Source organism: Hyla sarda, chromosome 11, assembly GCF_029499605.1.
Source record: "Hyla sarda isolate aHylSar1 chromosome 11, aHylSar1.hap1, whole genome shotgun sequence".
Classification (NCBI taxonomy): domain Eukaryota; kingdom Metazoa; phylum Chordata; class Amphibia; order Anura; family Hylidae; genus Hyla; species Hyla sarda.
In genome coordinates, this window is record NC_079199.1 from 79728891 (window position 1) to 79738223 (window position 9333).

Sequence of the window (9333 nt, forward strand, 5' to 3'; positions counted from 1 at the left end):
GGACGGGGACGTGAGGAACTAGTATCCTATTCTAGCAGGCATCAGAACAGAAGGGACTCACATAAGGTTGGAGATATATCGGCCAAAAATACAAATGAAAATGTAAATTCGAGTAAAGATAGACCACCATTTTTCGTGACCTCATACAGTACTCAATTTGGACAAATTAAGAAAATAATAAATAGATATATCCCGGTATTAGAAACAGACCCAATATTAAGAGACTTATTATCAGAAGGTATTTCTATTGTGTCCAGGAGAGGCCCCACTATTGGAACTAGGGTCTCACCCAGTCTATTTATTAGTCAAAAGGAAAGTGTAAAGGATCGGGACTGGTTGAGGAATATAGGTAACCGCAAATGTGGTCATACCAGATGTATCACATGTACACATATGGTGAATACAAATACTGTAACGTCTTGCACAACAAATAGAACATACAATATACACCAATACATCAATTGTAATACTAAATCCATCATATATGTAGCCACATGCATTGCGTGTAACTTGCAATATGTAGGATGCTCGGGGAATTCATTAAAAGTGAGGTTTAGGAAACATATTACGGATGCTAAAAGTAGTTTGACAAACATGTCCATGCTATCACGTCACTTTAGAGAGTCCCATTCAGGAGACACTACCCATTTACGAGTATTGGGAGTAGAAAAAGTCACCTTAGGACCTAGGGGAGGCGATCTTAGAAAGAAACTATACAATAGAGAGGCACATTGGATGTTCCTCTTGGGAACAAGATTCCCGCAAGGATTAAATAAAAGATTGGATCTAATGTTAACGTGTGCATAAATGGAATAAGTAAATATAGTGGATGTACACAATTTATCCTTAATCATGTAAGCCTAGTCCCCGGTTTAATATTTATTCTTCGTTTCCTGTGCATATATAATAAATTTTGAATTGTTGTAAATTATAGGGGGATGTTCACACGACGTGATGCATATCATGCGGTTATCGATTTATATATATAAATATCTCGGATTTCCATGTTTACATATAGTTCAAAGTGCTTATTTCGGTAAATATGTACCTCTAAACCAATATGAATATCGGTACATACGATAAATTTTGAATTGTCGCAAATTATATAGGGGGTTGTTCACATGGTGTGACATACACCATGCGGTTATCGATTTATATATAAAAATATCTCGGATTTTTTGATGTGTAGATAAAGTTTAAATTGCTTATTACGGTTAAATATGCACCCCTACATAAATATGAATATCGGTAGTACTGGTAGATTAGTCTTTGGACCATTTAAGTTTGAAATTTTACTTAAAATGTGAAAGCCGCATTGATTGCATCCTGGGGTGAACTCTCTTTGAACGATTAAATGTGATCATGATTCCCAATGCCATGTTTTGTAACCAACTGTTTTTAATTAAGATCCATGTGGTCATGTGACCAAACTCATGTGTATTTTAACCTGCATTATTGAATGTATGTCTATCTACGATTAAGCACCTGAGGGTGCGAAACGCGTCAGATTGTGTCCTGCCTAAGCGTGTGAATAAAGCCATTGACAAGTTTTACCTGCATTTTCTCGAGTGCCGGACGTTTTCTTTTCTGTGAGATATATATATATATATATATATATATATATATATACCGTATTTATCGGCGTATAACACGCACTTTTTAGGCTAAAATTTTTAGCCTAAAGTCTATGTGCGTGTTATACGCCGATACACCCCCAGGAAAGGCAGGGGGAGAGAGGCCGTCGCTGCCCGCTTCTCTCCCCCTGCCTTTCCTGGGGTCTAGAGCCCTGCTGCCGGCCCTTCTCACCCCCTGGCTATCGGCGCCGCTCCCCGGTGGCATAATTACCTGTTGCCGGGGTCGGGTCCGCGCTGCTGCAGGCCTCCGGCGTGCGTCCCCGGCGTCGTTGCTATGCGCTGCACGGCGCGGCGCACTGACGTCATGCGCCGCGCCATGCATAGCAACGACGCAGGGGACGCGCGCCGGAGGCCTGCAGCAGCGCGGACCCGACCCAGGTAATTATGCCACCGGGAATGGGGGGAGGCAACGGGGCAGCGGCGCCGGCAATGGGTGCCGCTGCCCCTTCTCTCCCCCTGGCTGTCGGCGTCGCTTCTCTCCCCCTGGCTATCGGCGCCGGCACCGATAGTCAGGAGGACAGAACGGGCAGCGGCGCCGATAGCCAGGGGGTGAGAAGGGCCGGCAGCAGCGCTCTAGACCCCAGGAAAGGCAGGGGGAGAGAAGCGGGCAGCGACGGCCTCTCTCCCCCTGCCTTTCCTGGGGGTTTATCGGGGTATACACGCGCACACACGCACCCTCATTTTACCATGGATATTTGGGTAAAAAACTTTTTTTACCCAAATATCCTTGGTAAAATGAGGGTGCGTGTTATAGGCCGGTGCGTGGTATACCCCGATAAATACGGTATATATATAGATAGATAGATAGATTAAAAAAAAAGTCAGTTCTGTTATGGTGAATATATTTATTGTGTGATTGACAATTGATTGGTAATAAAGGTTTTTTCAATCAAAAATCTGTTCTTATCAGTTTAATATCTGATATGTCCCCTATTTGGGGACCATAAATTAAATGGATTTTTGAGAATGGGAGCCGATTTGGAAACTTGCTTCCGTCGCCCAATGCATTGACCCGATATGGCAGTATCTTCGGGTACAGTGCACCACCCCATTCCAGTGTTAAAAAAGACAGATTCTTATTTAATCCTCTGTGGGTGCTGCTGCAGCTGTTGCCTGCCTTGTCATGTCAGTCAGTCTGGCTGCAGCAGGTGCCGCTGCTGTCCAGACCCAGTACTGCTGAATGGCCTCCTTAATTGGATAAGCTCATCGTATCCTCACAAAAAAAAAAAAGAGTTCCACAATTAGAGACCACAATAATGAGTTGCACTGACTGGTTTATGAACGTCTATCCATTTGGCGTTTTACTGACCATGTTTGCACACTGATTGATGTCATAAAAAATAAAAAAATAATAATAATACTAATCTAGCACACCTGTGCAGGTTTGACATGACATGAAACGTAGCTGTCTTGCAGGTGGTGCTGAATCCTGTTAAATGATGTGAGGGTCTCATGGTTATTCACAAGGGTGCGTCATTGCTGTTGCTTGACCATGCATTGGTTCTGTGGTCAATGAATGATAAAAACAAAATTTGCCATCCATTGATTGATGAGAAATCAGCCATGAGGCATTTGTTTTTAGAAACTGCTGCTCACAACCAATGTTGCAATGGAGTGTCTCCATCTGCTGGTGGTATTGGATAAGCATTAGTGTTATGATGGGGTCTGAAGAAGAAGAAGAAGATGGAAAAAAATTAATAAAAAAAAGAAAGAAAGAGAGAGAGACTGACTGAGTGAGTGGGTAAGAGAGAGAGTGAGTGAGTGATTGAGTGAGTAATTGAGTGAGTGAGAGAGAGAACAAATGAATTAAAGTGAGTGAGTGAGTGAGTGAGAATGAATGAAAGTCTGAATGACAGAAAGAAAAAAGTATGAAGAAAGAAGTATGAAGAAAATAAAATGTATATGGAGTTGCAAACATGAGTGCAATCTACAAAGCTGTTGAGGCTGGTCCTCATGGGAGGATTGTTGCACCCAGGACCTTTAGTTCTATTAAATTTCATTCAATGCCACTGCCAGGTGTAAACAGCAGAAGAACCAGAAGCACCAACAGCACGACCATGGGTTGTCAGATTACCCTGATTTAGCAAAGAGTCCAAAAGGATGCAGGTGAATACTGTTTATTTTCAGTTTCTCGTTACAGTTGGTTTGATTCCGTGTCCGGACAGCCAGGGAGGTGGCTACAGGCAACAAAGGTAGGCGTGTTGTTTTCATATACAGATCTTAACCCCTTAAGGATGGAGGGCGTGCCCATACGCCCCCGTTTCAAAGTCCTTAAGGAATGGGGGTGTATGGATACGCCCGTGGGAATTTCGGTCCCCGCCGCTAGCCGTCGGGGACCGGAACGAGATGCCTGCTGAAATCTTTCAGCAGGCATCCTGTGAAAATGCCTAGGAGGGTCCTGAGAACCCCCCATGTCGGCCATGGCGGCAAATCGACGTTTGTGGCAATTCCGGGCTTATCGGGTCTCTGATGACCCGATTGCCCGGAAAATAGGGATGAAAGGATTTGTCAGTGACAGCCCCAATCCTCCTAAGGGATAGGAGCGAGGTGGCAGTGGTGCCATCCCCCCCTATCCCCTGCCATTAGTAATGACTACTGACCAATGGCAGTTAAAGGCGGAGGGGTTACCATGGAAATTCCCCACTCTGCCCGCCCTGGATGTCAGGCAGAGAGGGGGGGGGGAGAAGATGGTGGCGGTACCTGGGGGTTTGCCCCCCCCCCTCCATGCGAATGTACAGGGTACATTCACAAGGAGCGGGGGTTTACAGTTAGTCTCTCGCTGCAAGCTAGAGATGCAGGAAATTTTCTGCTGCAGCTCAAACTCCCAGCAGGAAACTCGCTGTAATCCCCCGGCAGTCTGAATGTACCCAAAAAACACTACCTATAAACATACCCATACACAGTCCCCCCCCCCCCCCAATAAAAATGAGAAACCTCTGGTATGGCACGGTTTCTAAAACGTAGTCTCCAGCTGTTGCAAAACAACAACTCCCAGTATTGCCAGACAGCCATTGACTGTCCAGGCATGCTGGGAGTTTTGCAACAGCTGGAGGCACTCTGTTTGCGAAACACTGCCGTAAGGTAATTTTGGTATCCGAGGCAAGTCTAACTCTTGCATCCGTAATTTAGGCCTTAAATGCGCATGGCGCTCTCTCACTTTACCGTACACGGTAAAAATTGCCCAACAAATTTTGGGGGTCTTTTTCTCCTTTTACAGCGGTTCTGACATAAACGCACAAAAATAAATACCCACATGTGACCCCATTTTGGAAACTACACCCCTCACGGAATGTAAGAATGGGTATAGTGAGCTTTAACACCCCACAGGTGTTTGACAAATTTTCATTAAAGTTGGACGTGAAAATGAAAAATTTTATTTTCTTCACTAAAATGCTGGTGTTTTCCCAAATTTTTCATTTTCACAAGGAGTAATAGGAAAAAAAGCCATTGATGGCTGGGAAATATTGGAACATGGAGGTAGGCATCTTTGATGTCCACTGAAGAAAGAAATTCCCCTTGTTCCATGGATGCCACTACCGAACGGAGGGATTCCAATCGGAAGTGGCGGATGAGAAGATGAAGGTTGAGACGCTTGAGGTCCAGGATTGGCCTCACAGAACCGCCCTTCTTGGGGACCACAAAAAGATTGGAATAGAAACCCCAAAAACGTTCCCTTGGAGGAACGGGGACAATAACTCCCTGGAGAAGCATGGACCGGAGAGCCTCCCGAAACTATTTCTCCAGAGAAGGAGACCGGGGGTCCCGGGACTGAAAAAAACGATCCCTCGGGAGGGAGGCAAATTCCATTCGGTATCCGTTGGACACCACGTCCCTGACCATAGAGTCCTGAATGTGTGTGGTCCAGATGTCTCGAAAAAGTAAGAGACGACCTCCCACCCGAGAAAATCTGCGGGTGGGGGCATCACTTCATACGGAAGTGGGTTTGCGTTTGCCCGATTTGGCCGCAAAACGGCCGGAACGGTTGGTGTCCAACTTCCAAGACGGGCAAGCCCGGAATGAGGGAGCCTTCTTGTCCCGCGAAGGCGCCTGCCTATACCCCTTATTAGGGCCAAAAGTCCGAAAGGACTGAAAGGAAGAGGACTTCCTCTGGGAAGTAGAGCGAGCCTTATTTTGAGGCAACAAGGAACTCTTGCCCCCCGTCGCCTCAGAGATAATCTCGTCAAGGCGCTTGCCAAAAAGACGGGCACCAGTAAAAGGAAGCTCGGTGAGAGACCTTTTGGAAGCGGCATCCGCATCCCAAGCCTTAAGCCACATGGAACGGAGGAGGGCCGCCAGGTGACCCACAGAAAAGGCAGCACAACGGGCTGACTGCATGGAAGCTGTGCACAGAAAGTCCCCAGCTTTAGAGCATTGGAGAACCAAAGCAGACAGATCCTCTGGGGGGATCCCGCCTGGATACCCTGACGGAGATTTGAGCACCACACCGATAGGGCCTTGGACACCCAAGCCGAGGCGAAGGTGGGAAGCAGAGAAGAGCCTGCTGCTTCAGAGGCAAACTTCGCTAAGGACTCCACCTTCTTGTCCGTCGAATCCTTGAAAGCAGCCATATCTGCTAGCGACAGTGTAGTAGCCTTAGAGAGGCGGGAAATTGGTGGATCCACCAAGGGAGGGGAAACCACCTTAGAGGCAAGGTCCTTGTCGAATGGGTAACGCACACCTGAACCTTCTTCATTCCCGGGAGCCTCTTGTCCGGATGTTTCCATGCAGATTCCAGAAGGGTGTCAAATTCAGCGTGAGAGCTGAACCTTTGAGGTGCCAGTTTAGCATGATGAAAAGATACTTCAGGAGTCACATCCGAAGATCCTGGGTCCTCTAAGTGAAAGGTGTCTCTTATGGCCGCAACCAATGAGTTCACCATTTCAACTGTATCCGAGCGGTCCACCGAGTCAGATGCCGATTCGAAAGCCTCATCCACCAGTTCACCAGGAGAATGTGAACAAGTGGAGGAAGCCCTGGAGGGGGGCGACCATGACCGGGTACGCGACTCTTGCGAGGCAGAGTGGCAATTCCGGGAACGTCCTCTGGAGGAGCGACGTTTGTGACCAGATGACACGGGGGGGGCGGGACCCACGAGGGGAGCACCCACGTCTACCTGAAGACTCAATGGAAGAGTCAGAAGATACACCCCTAGTACGCCTGTGAGAGGGTGAAGTATGTGGAGAAGAGGAGCGGGGCCCTTTAGAGGGTTGGCACAGGGCAGACCTCTTCAAGGCAGACACCACGTCACGAGAAGCCTCAGCCACCGAACGGGAGACTTGAGTCAAGTCAGCCCATATACTGGGATAGGGAAGAAACCCAGGCTGGAGGGGCGGCCGAATCCACCAGAACTGAAAGAGCATCCGAGGGTACCAGGGGGTCTGGGGCAGCAGAGGAGCAGGCAAAGCAAGTGGGTTCAGCAGAACCAGGCATTTTGGAATTACAGTTCTTACAGACCAAATAGGAAACTAACGCTCCAGTTGTCTGTTTAGAGGGAGGAACAGTTCTGGGTACGAACATAATGAAAAAAGAACTATCTCACCCGAGTCTGTGTCCCCTGTGGCGGCTGCTGTGAGGAGAACTCCGCTCTGTGTAGATAGAGAGGGAGAAACAGGCCAGCCAATAGCCAGAGAGGGGCGTGCCTGGAGCAGGGGCCCTGTCTGATTGGCCTCTGCCACCGAAAATCGCACGCACGGCGCTGATTGGAGGACAATCCGCGCCTCCAGTGAGCTCCGGCGGCGCTGTGGGCGGAGCTATAGCGCCCCGGCCGCCGAGAAGAACAATAGTAATGGCGCCCGCTCCTTGCCCCAGGCGCACATGTCAGCCGCATATGCGCCCACGGGGAAGTGAGCGGGCGATACACATATTCGCCGACAGTCGTCTGTTGCCGAAAGCGAAAGTAAGTCGGCGCTTCATGCGCCCGAACAGTAAAAGCGCCGCGGCTGTCAGCCACATAGTAAGCGCCGCGGCTGTCAGCCGCATAGTATAACACACACACACATGTGCATAATAATAAAGTAAACCATTCATTCCCAATATGCCATTGCTCGCCCCTTTTTAGAATAAAAGATAGAGCCCCTAACACAGGCCAGCCCCATGGACCCTGAAAGGTGGGCCAAAAAATGAGGGTCTCCAGAGGTTGCAAGTCAGCACCTAAAGGGAGAAGAATATATACTCACCTCAATCAGTAGTACTTACCTAATGGAGTCTTCTGTGAGGTCTTCAGTCAGCTTTCTGTTACCTGCATCACGCTGAGCTACCATGTGCGAGCAAAGCGAGCAGGGAATAGGGGGACCCGGACCCATGAGGTACAACCCCAGACGCTGACCGTTGGCGAGAGGGGGTGAACAGCGCATATACACAATGTCTGTGCCCCCTCAATCACAATGAGGAAACAGTGAGCCGCAGTTCCTGAGTCCCCACCTGAAAACATGAAAGAAAACGGAATAAAAAACTAACACATACCCTAACTAGGAAAAATAAGAAACAAAAGACCTGGTCTGGAGAATTCCAGACCATGTCCACCTCCTTCAGACACTAAGCTATAACTGATTAGCTCAGGGCCTAGAGGCGGGTATATCCTGCTGGGAGGAGCCGACTTTTTTTGTTGCCTTAGTGTCATACCTCCTAGAGACAGCAGCATACACCCATGGTCTGTGTCCCCCAATGGAGCCGATAGAGAAAATCTAATTTTCCATTTTTACACCCAACTTCAACGCAAAGTCGCCAAACACCTGTGGGGTGTTGAGGCTCACTATACCCCTTGTTACATTCCTTGAGGGGTGTAGTTTCCAAAATAGTATGCCATATGTTTTTTTTGTTCTGGCACCATGGGGGCTTCCTAAATGCAACATGGCCCCAAAAACCATGACAGCAAAATTTGTTTAAAAAAATCCTACAGTTGCTCTTTCCCTCTTGAGCCATCTTGTGAGCCCACAAAGCACTTTATGTCAACATATGATGTATTTACGTACTCGAGAGAAATTGAGCTACAAATTTTGGGGGGCTTTTTCTCCTTTTACCACTTTTAAAAATGAAAAAAATGGGGCTACAAGAATATGTTAGTGTAAAAAATGCAGATTTTGATTTTTCTCCTCCACTTTGCTGCAATTCTTGTGAAAGACCTAAAGGGTTAACACACTTTTTGAATGTCATTTTGAAAACTGTGAGGGGTGTAGTTTCTACAATGGGGTCATTTATGGGGTATTTCTCACAGAATGGCCCCTCAAATCCAGTTCAAACTTAACTGGTCTTTGAAAAATTCAGATTTTAACATTTTCATGAAAATTTAGAAAATTGTTGCTATACTTTGAAGCCCTCTAATGTCTTCAAAAAGTAAAAAATTGGTCAATTTTATGATGCCAACATAAATTAGACATATTGGGGGACATTTAATAATCTAGTCTATTCTGGGTATGCTAATAGACCAGCGTATGTGGTAGTTTCCTGTCTATTGTGCTCCTAATTTATCAAAGGTCTCACAGCCCTTGATAAATTCTGTGCTCAGACTTCAGGGTCTACAGCTTAAACTGCATTTAGTCCTGCTCCAACATGGTCTGACATTTCAGCGTATTTTGGGCAGATGCGACTTGTCGCACAAAAGTCGCACTTGATAAATTTAGCACCAATGCATTTTCCAATGCATTTCTGTCTAAAATAGACTTGCATGCATCATGTTCTAAAAATCCTCTAGAGCAAAAGT

The 9333-nt window shown here is 46.9% G+C and overlaps 1 non-coding gene across 1 annotated transcript; it reads left to right on the forward strand.

The window, feature by feature from the left end:
- The first annotated feature begins 2496 nt into the window (after positions 1–2496).
- On the forward strand, positions 2497–2683 carry LOC130296159 (U2 spliceosomal RNA). Its single transcript, XR_008849147.1, has one exon. It is a non-coding gene; the product is annotated as a U2 spliceosomal RNA (small nuclear RNA).
- Positions 2684–9333: the final 6650 nt, after the last annotated feature.